This window comes from Apaloderma vittatum, unplaced genomic scaffold (assembly GCF_000703405.1).
Source record: "Apaloderma vittatum isolate BGI_N311 unplaced genomic scaffold, ASM70340v1 scaffold20386, whole genome shotgun sequence".
In the NCBI taxonomy this organism is placed as follows: domain Eukaryota; kingdom Metazoa; phylum Chordata; class Aves; order Trogoniformes; family Trogonidae; genus Apaloderma; species Apaloderma vittatum.
In genome coordinates, this window is record NW_009722546.1 from 364 (window position 1) to 14,401 (window position 14,038).

Genomic DNA, 14,038 nt, shown 5'->3' on the forward strand with positions numbered 1-14,038 from the left:
CTTGTCCTGCCACTGGACACTACTGAGAAGAGTCTGGCCCCATCGTCCTGACACCCACCCTTGAGATATTTATAAGCACTGATGAAATCCCTCCTCAGCCTCCTCTTCTCCAGGCAAAACAGACCCAGCTCTCTCAGCCTCTTTTCACACGGCAGATGCTCCAGCCCCCTCATCATCTTAGTGGCGCTATGCTGGATTCTCTCCAGCAGTTCCTCGTTCTTCTTGAACTGGGGAGCGCAGAACTGGACACAAGACTCCAGGTGAGGCCTCACCAGTGCAGGTAGAAGGGGAGCATGACCTCCCTTGATCTGCTGGTGGAGGGAGGGCCTGCTACCCAGCCTGGGGGCAGCCTGCACACTTCCTCCAAAAAAGGCCAACCCTGAAATACACAAAAAGACACATAAATTTGCATTAGGGTGTGTTATCTCCTCCAGCAGGCCCCCTTGCCATCCAGATGTTCAGGCTCCATTTTGATGGTGTCTCCCCAGCCACTCAGGCGAAGTGGCAGGTTTGACAATAAAGGCTGGACTGCACAGTGTTAAAATAATGGAGGTTGAATCCCAATGGAAATTTGTTGGGTTTTCTCTCTCCTGTCGTGACTGGGGCTGTGTGGCAGAGATTAGAATTTGGGTTGTACCTCATCACTCTGGGAGACAGAGCAACTTCTGTCCCTGCTAGGCGACAGTCTTCCCAGTTTTACATCAACATTTTCAGCTTTTGGCTTGATTCTGCTTTTAAAGGCAACCCTTCTCCCCACAGGCAACAAAAAAGGGCATGGTTTTAATGCATGTGGAAGCTCTCTTGAGAAATAACTGAACTGATGTCGCTTACCTATGGAAAGCAAAGGCAGCTTCCCTCATGTGTTTACAGCAGAAAGTATCCCTCCAACTTTTAAGACCTCTACAGCTGTGCACAAACAAGGATATCTTTATAAGAGGAGAGGACACAGTTATAAACTTGGAAAAATACAGCAGCATGCTCTATACAGACCCTCATCCTCTCCTATTAAGTCCAATATTAATTTACAGAAGTTTTTTCTTACCAAGGTGAAGTATTTTCCTATGTCACTGCACCCAAATAGCAAACCCCATTTGCCATTTAGACAGCAATTCCAGGTTTTGGGAAGCTTTATAGAAAAAAGCAGCACTTCCCTGGAATACATTCAAGTCTCCTGTCCCCTATCAGATACAAAATCTTCAGAAAGCACAATTTCTTACAACACAGCCCTTTCTCCACAGAAAATTAGGCCTTTGGGACCAAAGTCTCTTGTTGTACAAGCCTTCTGTGGAATATCTTACAACTTTTAGGAGAAATTGGTTCTTATTACACAACGAAGAAACATTCATGCTTTCTTCAAAACCTCTTGGGAATCTGTTCCCCAGCAGAAATCCTTATCCTTGTATAATTATGTTGACTTACCAACTCTCAGTGAAAGAATTGTGTCATAAAGGACAAATGTCCCTGTGTGATGGCAAAAGACTATATGGAATTGTCTGCTCTTTTTCTGCAGGAGTGTGCACTTATATGTGCAAGATGACAAGAGCCTAATCTAAGGCATGGGGGAAGTAATTAAGCCAAATCTCTCAAAATGCCACATATGTAATCATTATTGGTAATATGTCATATGTAGTCCTATGAAGATCCAAACGAGACCTACATATAATGCATGTTCAATGAATATTTATGAAATGTGGTAATGCTCTTAGGAATGTTCTGAACTGAAGCAAGTTCACTGTGTACAGCAAGAGTGTGCTAATGAAGAGATACCATACACATGTCACCTCAGGGAAGCTTTCAGTCAGGAAGCTAATTCATTGACTATATATACATTTTGTATCTAAGACCCAATTCTGGAAAAAAAAAAAAAAAGGAAGAAAGGAGGTAAGATGTTACAGCCTTGTCTGGCTGCATTCCTGTTGCATAAAAGAATCAAAAAGAATGAGGAAAAGAATTTCAAACGATGAACCGGTGAGAGACAGAGCTGAGAGGCAAAACTGGAGGCTGATCTTTGTACCTCGCTCTGTATGTCAGCTGGGATCTGTAAATATCCAATTGCCAGGATAGCAGGACAGATCCTTTGACCTTGGAAAAAGTCGTCTTGGCACCACACACAAATTTGAGCTGCAATTAATTAAGTTACTTGGTACAAAAACAAAAGCTCTGTTAGGAGACATCTAAATTCGGGTGGGTCTGGTTACTGCTGAAATAACTGAAAGACTGAAATTGAAAGACTTTTTGTCCATTAGGGCACAAAAAATCATATTTATTACAATAATTTCAGTGTGCTATCTCTGAACCTAAGACAAATTAGGATGGCGTGGTGCATGACATACAGTTACCCATAGCAGTTTGCATTGATGCAGCCAAGTCCCCTTACCTTCCAGTACAGGGTGGCCACATCCAGCCTCTTTATTGGGAGTGTTCCCTGGCCTGTGCTAACCCTTAGCTATCCCTGGCCACCGTTTGTGTCAAAGCCAGGAGCTATGCTGGCCATGCAATGGTGGGGATAATCATAGGCCACAGAGTTTGTGCCCTAGGCCTCTTTCACTTGCTACCTCACAGATAATCTGACAGATCCAAGCGCTAAATCAATAGCTTTGGTGGGAACTGGGACAAGCTCAGTTAGTCTCTCCCTGTTTAATTTTTATAATTACATTTTTGATTTTTGAAGCTCTAATTGTTTATGGAACAGTAACAACATTACCAAGAGAGAGAAAAAAGAAATAGTATTAAAAAGTTCAAAACAAACAAAAAAAATCACATTTCTGAAAATGTATAAGCCAGACATTTCTGGGGGGGCCCAATTCTACTCTCTGCACCTAGACAACAAACTATTGTATCCAGGGCTGAGTCTATGGAAATATGACTGGGCTTCACATCTCAGCTGAGCAACTGAAGAGATTACTGTTAAACTCACAAATTTAATGTACAAAATTGATGATAGGTCATAGTCCGAAGAAAGATTTTTAAACCTCTTTTGTTCCTTTGAAGGAAAAGTTTGAAAAGGAAGACAAGAAAGAGGGAGGGAAGGTTTGAGCACAAGACTGGGAACCAACCTGTACTTTGAAGCCACAATGCCTCGGTCTTCAACTGCCCTGCACTAATCACTTGGTCCTGCCTTATGTGCCCATCTCGGTGCAGGCAGGGAACAAAGAGCTTTGTGGAGCATTCAGCAGTCTGAAATACCAAGGAAGCTTGTCCATGAAAGAGTACTCATAACTCTCAAGCAGTCAGAGAAGCATCACAGATTTACTAGAGGTCCTAGCATGAAAGGCCCTAAAAATGTTCTGCTTGGGTAAGGGGATGTATATGTAAAAATTTTTTGTAAACTCATATTTAGGCAGAGAAAAATGATAAATCTGCCTTCACAAAAGAAATGGTTTACTGTTGTTTAGGTCCTGATTCATAATTCAAAGAAATGAAAAATATTCCTGGTGTTTCAGTTCAGTTCACAGATATTTGGGGGTTTTTTGTTATTATCCAATTGTTAGTCCTTCTTCTACCATTTTTCCGTTCTCTTATTCTGACTTATTTGTCAATACATTACATGTAATGCTCCTAGTAACAATTCACAGCAAAAATCAAAATATACTGAATTGGGTCTACTTAGAATAGAAAACAGATGGCATATTTTTCAGTATGTTTCAAAAATCAGTGCATTTCTCTTGTAATACCTAATAACTAGCATTATTTTCATTTTACAATTTATACCAGAAGTTGACATTAACACACTATCCTTGATGAAGCATCTGTAGCTCTGTAGTCTCTCTTTACAAGTCCTGAGTTGTACACCCTGCACTGTGGGAAGCAAATCCAGATTTTTTCAAGATTCCGCTCTTTCTGTAAAGACTGAAATATAATTACGTAGCTTAAGTCAAGTAATTTGGAATGCCATTTCCAGCTTGTGTTTTCTTACTTTGTTTCATTTTACTTTCTTCCTCTACAAAATTATGCCCAATATAACGAGGATAAAATTGTAAGTCTTACCTAATTACTGCTGCCTTACACTTGTATGAACAGTGCAGATACTGAACATTAGACAAACTACTAATTCAACAATGCAGCAGTTCTTTCTGTGGCACAAGATTTCTCTGGGAATGTTATTTTATTGTATTTCATTTAGTGCTTGTTTGTTTAAGGGTGAAGAACAGACACTGCTGTATTTCAGTTTGATTCAGCAAGCATTCTGGCCTCAGTCCAGCAAATCATTTAAGCGTGTGCTTAGATGTAATGAAATGAAATTTAAGTCCATAGCACTGCCTGTGTATTTAACAGACAGCATGGGCTTAAGTGCTTTATACAAAGCAAGACCAGAATGATGAAAAACTTCTAAAATAAGGCCCATACATTTTTGCACACACAATTTTTAAAACACTAATACTGTTAAAAGGGATGTTTTCCATTGCTTATGCTATGAAAACACTGCATAGATCCCCCCTCTAATTCCCCCACCACCAAAAGCCAACTAACTTCTCTTGATCTGACAATCTGACAGCTATATCCTGTGTAACTGCTAGTCTGGCCCTTTTTTAAAAATATCCTATTAAGTGGAAGCTTTGCCTGAGCAAGGTATGCAGAAATGAGTCACAGGGAGTATATGGAATTTTCTCAGGACTTAGGACTGTGCATGTTGTAGCCAAAGACTAAATCTCCGGTGGAACTCAGTAGTGTTTCCCCGAGTGCATTCACTTTCCATTCCAATCTCTCTTTTAGTGGGAAACATAAAACCGACATGAAAGTCATGCTGAAACGCACCACAAAGAAAGGTGTGTTCTTAACTTGGGTTACCCAACCCAGGTTAGATAATTTAATCTGCAGTTGCACAGCAATTTAAACCAATCTGACTCCCCTGCCAGGGAGGGTGGAACCACGTCAGCCAGCAGTTCGATGTGCGTTAGCCACTGCCGCCACGCAGACCCAGCTTGAACCAGCAACCAATGTAACTGGATCTAGCTAATATGGAACTGGAAATGCTAAACAGGCCTTAAAGCCCTCACTGCTTTAACCTGTCCAGGTAAAGATATTACTGAACTTTTATACGTTTTGCAGTGTAGACGGACCTAGAGAATCTTCGAGAGACACAGAATCTCAGTAGAGCTGACTGCTGTCCACAATAAAGGAAAATACAGTTCCTTCCACAGAAGTTTTAACATCCATATGCTATATTTCCACTGCAAAGGCCCAAAGCTCTTGGCCAAAGGGAAAAAAAAAAAGTAAGAAGTTGACTTTACTATTTATGAGAAGCTCCCACTGTAAAAATAAAAAAAAAAAAAAGCTGTTTTGTTTTGCAGGTTAGGTGCCTAGGGATTTATTTGTTTGTATGTTTGCCTGTTTCTGCCAAGAGCAGAAACAGCCTTCTTGAATTACTCTGTATTGAATCAATGTGTTTTCAAGAGAAGCATTAAAACCCTCTAGGTTTCATTCATTAAGAGAACAGTACATATATTTTGCTCAGTAGTGTTTCTTTGAATTACAACCTCACAGAATTCAGAACAAATCTAATGTAGCTGCATGAACCTGCTCAAAATTCTCAAAATTCCAGTTTAGATTTTCTGCTCAAAACCTGGTTAAGCACACCAGTTATCTAAAATATACTAACTTTACTGCTGCTCCATTTTTCTTGCTGTCTCCAGTCACTGCTTGCCAGACATTTCTTTAAATGGTTATTGGTTTGCATTTCTAGCACATCCCAGAAAAAATGAGGAAACAGTTATGCTTTTGATCAAGAACAGAGCATAAGCTAATCATACATATTACCTCAGCTATCCTCATGCCTTCATGCTAGAGAAAATGTCTTTCTCAAACTTACCTCTTGTTTACTATAGATTTAAAGAACATCCCTGTGAAGTTTACACAGTACAGAAGTTTGAGTGCCTTTGGCCCAGTTTCTGTAGCTTTCACTCATAAATAAAGAGGAGGGAAGGAAGAAAGCAGAGAGATGCACAGGTATGTATGAACAGATGTTGGCCTTGATTTTTTAAATAATGTTACATTACCCCATTTATCTGAAGGTTTCTGGGTATTTTAAATGATAAATGTGGGCACAGTTTTGCTTCTCTTGCATTCTCTCATCTCTGAATGCTGACTTCAGCACCAGGTCTCTCTGCACATCAGCAGTGTGGTCTCTGCGGACAGAGGAAAGGGGAAAGGGTTATAAGATGTGAACCTTATACACAGTGATGTAAAATTTTCCAAGGAGTCTCTTCCTATCCAGGGTGCTGTACAGAAGAAAAAAGGCATTACAAGCCCCAAGGCACTCCTCTGTGCCTCCTTGTGCAAAGTGTGTATCCCTGAGGCTTACAGGAAAGGCAACAATCAGGAAAAAGGATTTAACCCGGCACTGAGAGACTCTAGCTTTAGGAAATGGAAAACACATTAGAAACGTCTGTTAACCCCAACTGGAAAACCTAGGCAACACATTTTACTTCCAGCCAACAAAAGCTTCAAGAGAATTTGCACTGATTTGTATTCAGGTATCTACATTTGGATCTCAACCTTACCTCTCTGGATAAGGCTTCAGGTTTGATCCAGTGTAAGGGTGAAGTGAGGCAATGGTCTAGCTGTTTGTATGTTGGTTTTTGCTTTGTTTTGTAAGAACTACAGAATTTCCTGTCTGAGGATTGTTGATTCATTTTCTTTTCATGTCTAATTACATTTCTCATATTCCAGAAGACTAGAAATAAGGTAAATTCCATATTAACCTGAAACTTAAGAGCAGAGGATGAGGAAGAGGGCAAAGAATTTGTTTTGTTTTGATCTAAGGTAGATCAAAACCAAACAAGACCTTGGGAGGCTGAGAAATAAATCTGCTGATTTTCAAAATTCCCTCATGCACTCCAGATCTTCTCCCGTGAACGACTGGTAAAATAGCACCTAGCTAGAAGAAATTGGATGGGTTTACATCTTTCTTTCACTCCTTTGCAGTTTTCTGCAGGTCAGTGAGCTGTGCACCAACCTCTTTGGTCTGGTGTGGCCCAGGAAATTGCAAATATTTTCAGCTGTGTCAAGTTCTGCATATGCAAGTTAGAAGGTTCAAAGGGAAGTTTAATTGACACTAATCCTCATCTTGACTTTTGCTCACCTCCTCCTCTTTTCCCACTAAGCCTTCCCACCTTCCCACCTCAAAGCCACAGAAGCTTTAGAATTTTTCTTATAAAAATATATATATTTAACCCTTTGGCAATCTCTTAATGCCCTTTTATTAAATCCCTGAACTCCTTTTATTAAGTTTGGGGTAATTAAAATGATTATAAACCTCTCTTGAGAGATTATACTCTTTAATCACAGTGCATATTTGCTGAAATGTAGGCGACATTTGTGGTATATCAAATATAACAATACTTTGGGCAAAGATGTTTAATAACAATTTTTAAAACTAAGATCTTGATTAAGGAGGTTTAGGACATTAACAATTATATCTACATGTGGTCACAGCAAAACACTGAAGGACTTCAAATACTTTTCCACATATACAATGGCACAGTTATAGTCAGGTTTCTCAATTTATTTCAACTCCATCTCCTCAGCTGGCATAATCTGTCCTAATGCCACTGACACCCAAGGTGCTACTCCACTTTATACCAGCTCAGTTTTCTCTGCAACCGGAACAAATGGACAAGCAAAACCCCTTTTTAGGTCATTATTCTCCAGACAACAAAAGAAAAACCAAAGATTTTTCTTCTGGAGTGAGCTTGGATCTCTAGCCTGGGATTCCAAGACCGTGCACTCGTCCCATCAGCAGCAATAGCAAGGTGAATGCATGCCCTTGAAAACACATATGGCTGGATGTTGTTGCAGTATGGTTGTGCACAAAGTAAGTAAATTTAGGAACCTCTGTTCCACCATAAAATACAAATATACGCTTCAAAGTTTAGGGTTTAATTTGGGCATTACTAGAACTTCTCACTCACAGAAGTATGCTTCATTGCCATGTGCATAGGTTATCAAATAGGCCAAAGTGATATGAAGTCAGACCTCAACAGTTACTAATATTTTCTTTAACTGCTGGTAAGTCAGTTAATCTGTGTGTTCCTTCTGCTTCTTCATGCTTTCATATACAATTTGAATTTCAGCTCTAAGACCAAGATATCAACTGTTCAAAAGCTGAGTCTTTGAGGGGAACACATAAGTGATAATACACACATTACAGGACAAAGGCACTCTTAAGAAGTTGTAGAATTACACATATCAGTATAGAAAGTATTTACTCTGACACTTGCTACGAGACTGATTCCTGAAATTTCAGGAATAAAGAGTTCTGATAAGAAATAAACTTGAACTCAAAGACTTGGTTTATTTCCATTTTTATTAACAGTGAGAAAAAAAATAATTTAAAAATAATTTAGTAGGATAGATGGCCAAATGCCTTACTCTTGACGACTTCTAATTGCTATATATTTTCACTGGTGCTTACATAGTAAATCATCTAAACACTGCATATTGTCAACACCAGCAGCAGAAAAGTAAGGTAGCATTTTCTTTCCCAAAGGAATTCATGATAACTTAACTGCTCCTAGGTAAATAGTGAATGCATATGCTTAAAGTACTCCAGAAAATAACATGCAAAAGTGAAACAATACGCACTATTCATAGTGTTTTCATAGTCTTTGTAAAATAAACATCAGTAAGAAATTAGGAACTCAAAAATGGGAAAGAACATGAAACACAGTGCAGTTTTATTTGGTGTACCTATCTTTTTGTTAAGACGTCTTGGAAGGTCTTGAGTTCTTACTTTGTACATTCCGGCTGAGGCTGACACAACTATAAACACCCAGCAAGTGTTCAGCAGCTCACAGAATAAGACTCTGTATTTGATACAAATTAAAAAAATAAAAACATTGAGATATAAGTAGTAGGAAAGGTGAGACTGCAAAGCAAGAAAGATGTTACTCATTTAAGTGTTTGAATGAAAGGAGGAATTGACATAGGATGATATGGAACAGGTGTTGAATACCACAGGAGCTGTGAAAATAAGTAATTTTGTAAAGGAACATAGAAATAAAGTTGTAAGAGCTACTGGAGTAAGGTTATAGAAACAAGTGAAAGGGAACACTGAAATAGTTAGAACTATAAGAAGTCCAGTAACAGATCCAGCTGTAAAAGTTAATAGCATTTTTTCTAACCTTAATCTACTTTGTGTTTGTTGGTTTGGGTTTTTTTACATTCAAAAGAATGTGATTGGTTATCATTTATTTAATTTAAAATGTTGTCAGTATATCAACATCTGAAATGTATCAACACGCCCTGTAAATGAGCTTTGTGTAGGTGTGAGAAAGACAAAATAAGGTCCTGCCCACCATGCAATAAGGTAACACAAAAGAAGTTTCAGGAAATTTTATCAGTAGTGCAAGTAATATTCTGGCAATGTTAAATATTGCAATACATTGATGATAAGCAAGATATGTGAGAGGATAAAAGAAATCCAAAGATTTTGTAAAAAGATCCTAAAGAAATACTGAAATTATGGAGATGCTATTATAGACAACCAAATCACAGAATCACAGAATTGCCTGGATTGGACCTTTAAGACTGTCAAGTCCAATCATTAACACTGACAAGTCCTCGACTAAACCATATACCTAAGCACTATGTCTACCAAAACCAAAAATAATTTAAGTAGAGCAGAAAAGATGAACTAGATGGATCTGGGCTTCAGATTACTTGACTAGTTCAGGAAAAGCCTTTAAGATGTATAAGTGAAATAAAATGAGCAGAAAACAGGAGTAGTAGGACATGGCTTGTAATTTAAGGCACTGAAATTAAATGTTAATGCATAGGTGTTTACATTTTCACCAGAGTGCATTTTATAGCCAGTGGAGAGCTAGTGCATACAGTGAACTGAACCCAGAGAACTAACTGAGTCCATCCTAAACTAGACACCTACACTGAATCAGTCTTCAGAATCCACTGACTGTAATAGCACCTAGATATCAAGCTTTGAGTTAGATATCTGCAGATAGATATCTGATTCAGCTCTTTTAAGCTGAACTCCACATTAGCCATCCATAATATTGATTATGTATCAGGTCACTCAAGGCTTCTCTATAATTAACACAGAAAAATGAGTAATTCAAGGGTGAGATTAATTTGTGTCATTTTCAATATTTATTTAAGGATGAAATTAATTGTGCACTGAAAATACTTGTTTTCTTTATTGACTAAAAAGAGTTGGTATCTGGTCAGATACCCTCTTGTCTCTCACATGGCTACTTAGCGGAAGGAGGCAACAGGAAAGAAGTAATAAATCAGATCAGCTTAATGCTAAAGATAACAGAAATTATTGAAGTACATTATAGCATTGCATAGCTTCATTAGAGGCAATAATGTACATTTGAAACAAGTGTTATTAAATATATGAGTTCTCAACACCATGACATGTCCAATGTTATCTTGTACACCTGTGCTTCTATTCTACTCATGAAAGAAATAATACACTGGAGTTGAAGCACATTGTGGTTTACTCAGGCTTGCTTGGCCTGAAGTAGAGCTTTTAGAGAAATGTTTCTACTCGTAATTATTGAGGATGTGACTCAGAAGTGGTGCCTGGGAACCCTGACCAAAACTAAAGGTTGTAGGAAAAAAACAAGAAACAAAAAGCCCTCGGAAACATGGTTTAAAGTACATTTATGATGACCAGTTTCTACATAAAATGGAATATGTTTTCATCCTTGCTGCATTTTGCTTTACGCTAAGAATTTTCTAACTCTTACTTCAGAGTACACGCAATTCTAAAGTGGTCAACCAGCGTGTTTCCAACTACTTAGAGTGGAGGAATATCAAGCATGAACCTCCAAACATCCCTTTAAAAAAATAAAAAAGCATTGCTACTTTCAAAGAGAGGCTGTTAGATACCACGATTCTCATTTTAGCACCTGATTTAGAAATCTAAATGTTATCTTCTAGCTCTTTAGGGCCTGCTCACTGCAGGGTGGCTGGATAAGATGACCTTTAACCATCCCTTCGAACCTAAACTCCTCTATAATTTTATGATTCTATGAAACATCCAAACCTGCTGTGGGACATCTGCAAGAAGACTCAAGCATCACCACTGGCTATTAGGTCTGGTTTCGTCCCTTCACTTGCATGATTAGCTACTTTACATTTGTGGGAAAAATAATGAAGTATTTCTCATTTGTACACGAGTGGGGATGTCTATGTGTGTAATTTTTTTCCCTCACATTCCTCATGCTGAATCAACATTTATCTCACAAAGCTCTACACAGTCCACTCATGAATTTTTACCTTAAAGACACTGGCATGTAATCCAAGGATGTGAATATTTAAGAGTGCAATTTCCTTTCTTTGACATCGGTCCTTTCCAATCATCTAGGTTGAATATCAAGAAACACTTCCTCATGGAGAGGGTGCTCAGGCACTGGGATGCAGTGCCCAGGGAAGTGGTGGAGTCACCGTCCCTGGAGGGGTTTAAGGAGAGGCTGGATGTGGCACTTAGTGCCCTGGTCTGGCTGATGTGGTGGTGTTGGGTCATAGGCTGGACTCGATGATCTCAGAGGTCTTTTCTAGACTCAATAATTCTGTGATTCTGTGATTTGCTCCAAAAATAATATTAATAAAGTGCCCAGTCTAATGACAGATTTAGCAGACGAGATAATTTCTAGACTAAAAAATAAGTTCCTAACAATACTTCATGGATATTTTAAGACTGATCTCTGGAATTTAAAAGAAAGTAATTATCTTAAGTGGTTTTAAAAATGTTTCTGAGGACTCCCAGCTACTAGCCATCACTGAAGTCTCTATATGATATTGGATAGTTCCCTCATGAATTGCATGAATCTCATAATGAATTGCAATATTAATTACATATTAAAATTAATTACAATATTAGTTGCAATTTAGTTATCATTAAGTCTATGTCATAGTGAAGAAACAAGGTTACGCCTAAATGTAACTGCCATGCATTGCACATTAAGAAAAGGTATTTGCATACAGGTACTAAAAGTATCAATCCAAATAATATTCTAATTTGTATGTACACATACACTGCTTTATTCTATGAGGAAGTGAAATCTTTGAATGCAAAAGCATTACATAGTTATTTTTGATGACTTTGAGCTCCTGAGACGGAAAACACTATATGCAGTTTACATATAAAGCGGAAGAGAAAAGAGAAAAAGGAAAGGGGAAATGGACACAAGGAAAATAAAGGAACCCAGTTATAAATCATGAAGTATTTGCCATGAGTGTGATAATGTGGTACATTAAAAAGTCATTGAATTCATGATGTCAAACTTCAAACTTTGAATAAAACTTCTAAAACTTCTAAGCCAGGAAATTTAGGGTTAATGGGATCCTTTTAAAATCATTTTATTCCAGCTTGGTTTATCAGTATACTTACCAAATCGTGCCCTCTGCAAATTATACACGTAACGAAATATCAAGTAGTCCTGACAAGACCTTGTGATAACTTGCTACAACAGTAGCCCGCGGTTTAAGAAGTGCACTTTCCTTCCCACTTATGGCAACAGGTGACCTAGTGGTAATGACATCATTAACACATTTCACCTTTTTAAGCTCTCCCGCTGGTGTTTTACTTCTGCTAGTTTATGCAGGAATCATTTCATTTCAGTGTTTCAAATCCCTTGTGCTTTTAGTGGTATTTTTAAGAAAATAAACAGAGAAGTGGAAGGAGACCATCCTCTGGCATATGCGATTTGGAAGGAAACTATATGATTCCATCAGCAGATTCTGTCTTGCATAAAAAAGAACTTGGGAATTTTTATAGCAGATCAGGTAAGATTGTGATCAATCTAATTCAGTTTTCCCTTCAGGAATTGGCAATACACACTTTTTAATAAGCAGTTGTTAGATACTTGCACATTTTCTAACAGATTCTCCAGACAGGTATGTTTGCATTTGTTATGCAAATATAGGTATGTATATTAAAAAAAAGGAATAATGTCTCGATTCGTTATTTGACTATGTCCTTATGGACTCTTCACTTCAGACACACATGCAGAAGGATCTTTTGTTGCTGTTGTGGCTGTCTCTGTCCTTCTCTGTTTACACTTCTGGGTAGTTATTCTTTCAGAAAATATTGCTAAATGAATTCCTTACCTCTACTTTTCCAAAGCTATCTTTCCTACACACCTCAATTCTTTTTATCTTGTATGAAAGAATCAAAAGCCACTATCTTCTGTTTAACAACTGTAACTTAGTAACATCCTACAACTGAGATTTTTGTTTACAAAAACATTTACCCTTGACAACCTGCTCCGTACAGCAACAGTATGAAAACATACCTGTTAATTCCTGGAAGTTATTTAAAAGAAATGGGGAAAAAAAAAAAAAGGGAAAAAAAAAAAAAAGGAAAAAAACAAAACCGAACCCAGAGCACCTGTAATACGGCATATAGGAGCAAACGGTGCAGTATATGGGAGCATTTCTGAACCATACGGAGCCAGGTTATATCTCCATTGACATCGGTAGGATGTTCATCACTGAATCCAAAAGGATCATGCCAAGACTCCCACACTGAAAAAGAGGCTTCTGAATGGGGTTTGTGTTAAATATCCCGACAAATCTGAGTATTTGACACCCTTTTTATACTCTAAATGCTTGGATACCACAACAGTACAAGACCGTCTTCAAGTACCTGATGGAAGGTAACAGGAAAGGTGGAGCTAGACTCTTCTGGGAGGTTAAACACAAAAAGGCAGGAGGCAATGGGCAGGTGTTGCAAAGAGGGAAATTCCAGGTATTAGGAAAATGTCTCAGTCATGGTAGTTAAATAATGAAATGTGTTGTCTGGAGAGGCTGTGGAATCTCCATCCCTGAAGACATTCAAACCTTGCCTGTATATGACCTGGAGCAACCTGACCTAACCTAGAATCTGGCCCTGCTTTGAGTGGAGGATTTGGATCAGATGGGGAAGGGAAGGGAGGGGAAGGGAGGGGAAGGGAGGGGAAGGGAGGGGAAGGGAGGGGAAGGGAGGGGAAGGGAAGGGAAGGGAAGGGAAGGGAAGGGAAGGGAAGGGAAGGGAAGGGAAGGGAAGCTCTGGAATTTTGCGTATGGAATCTTT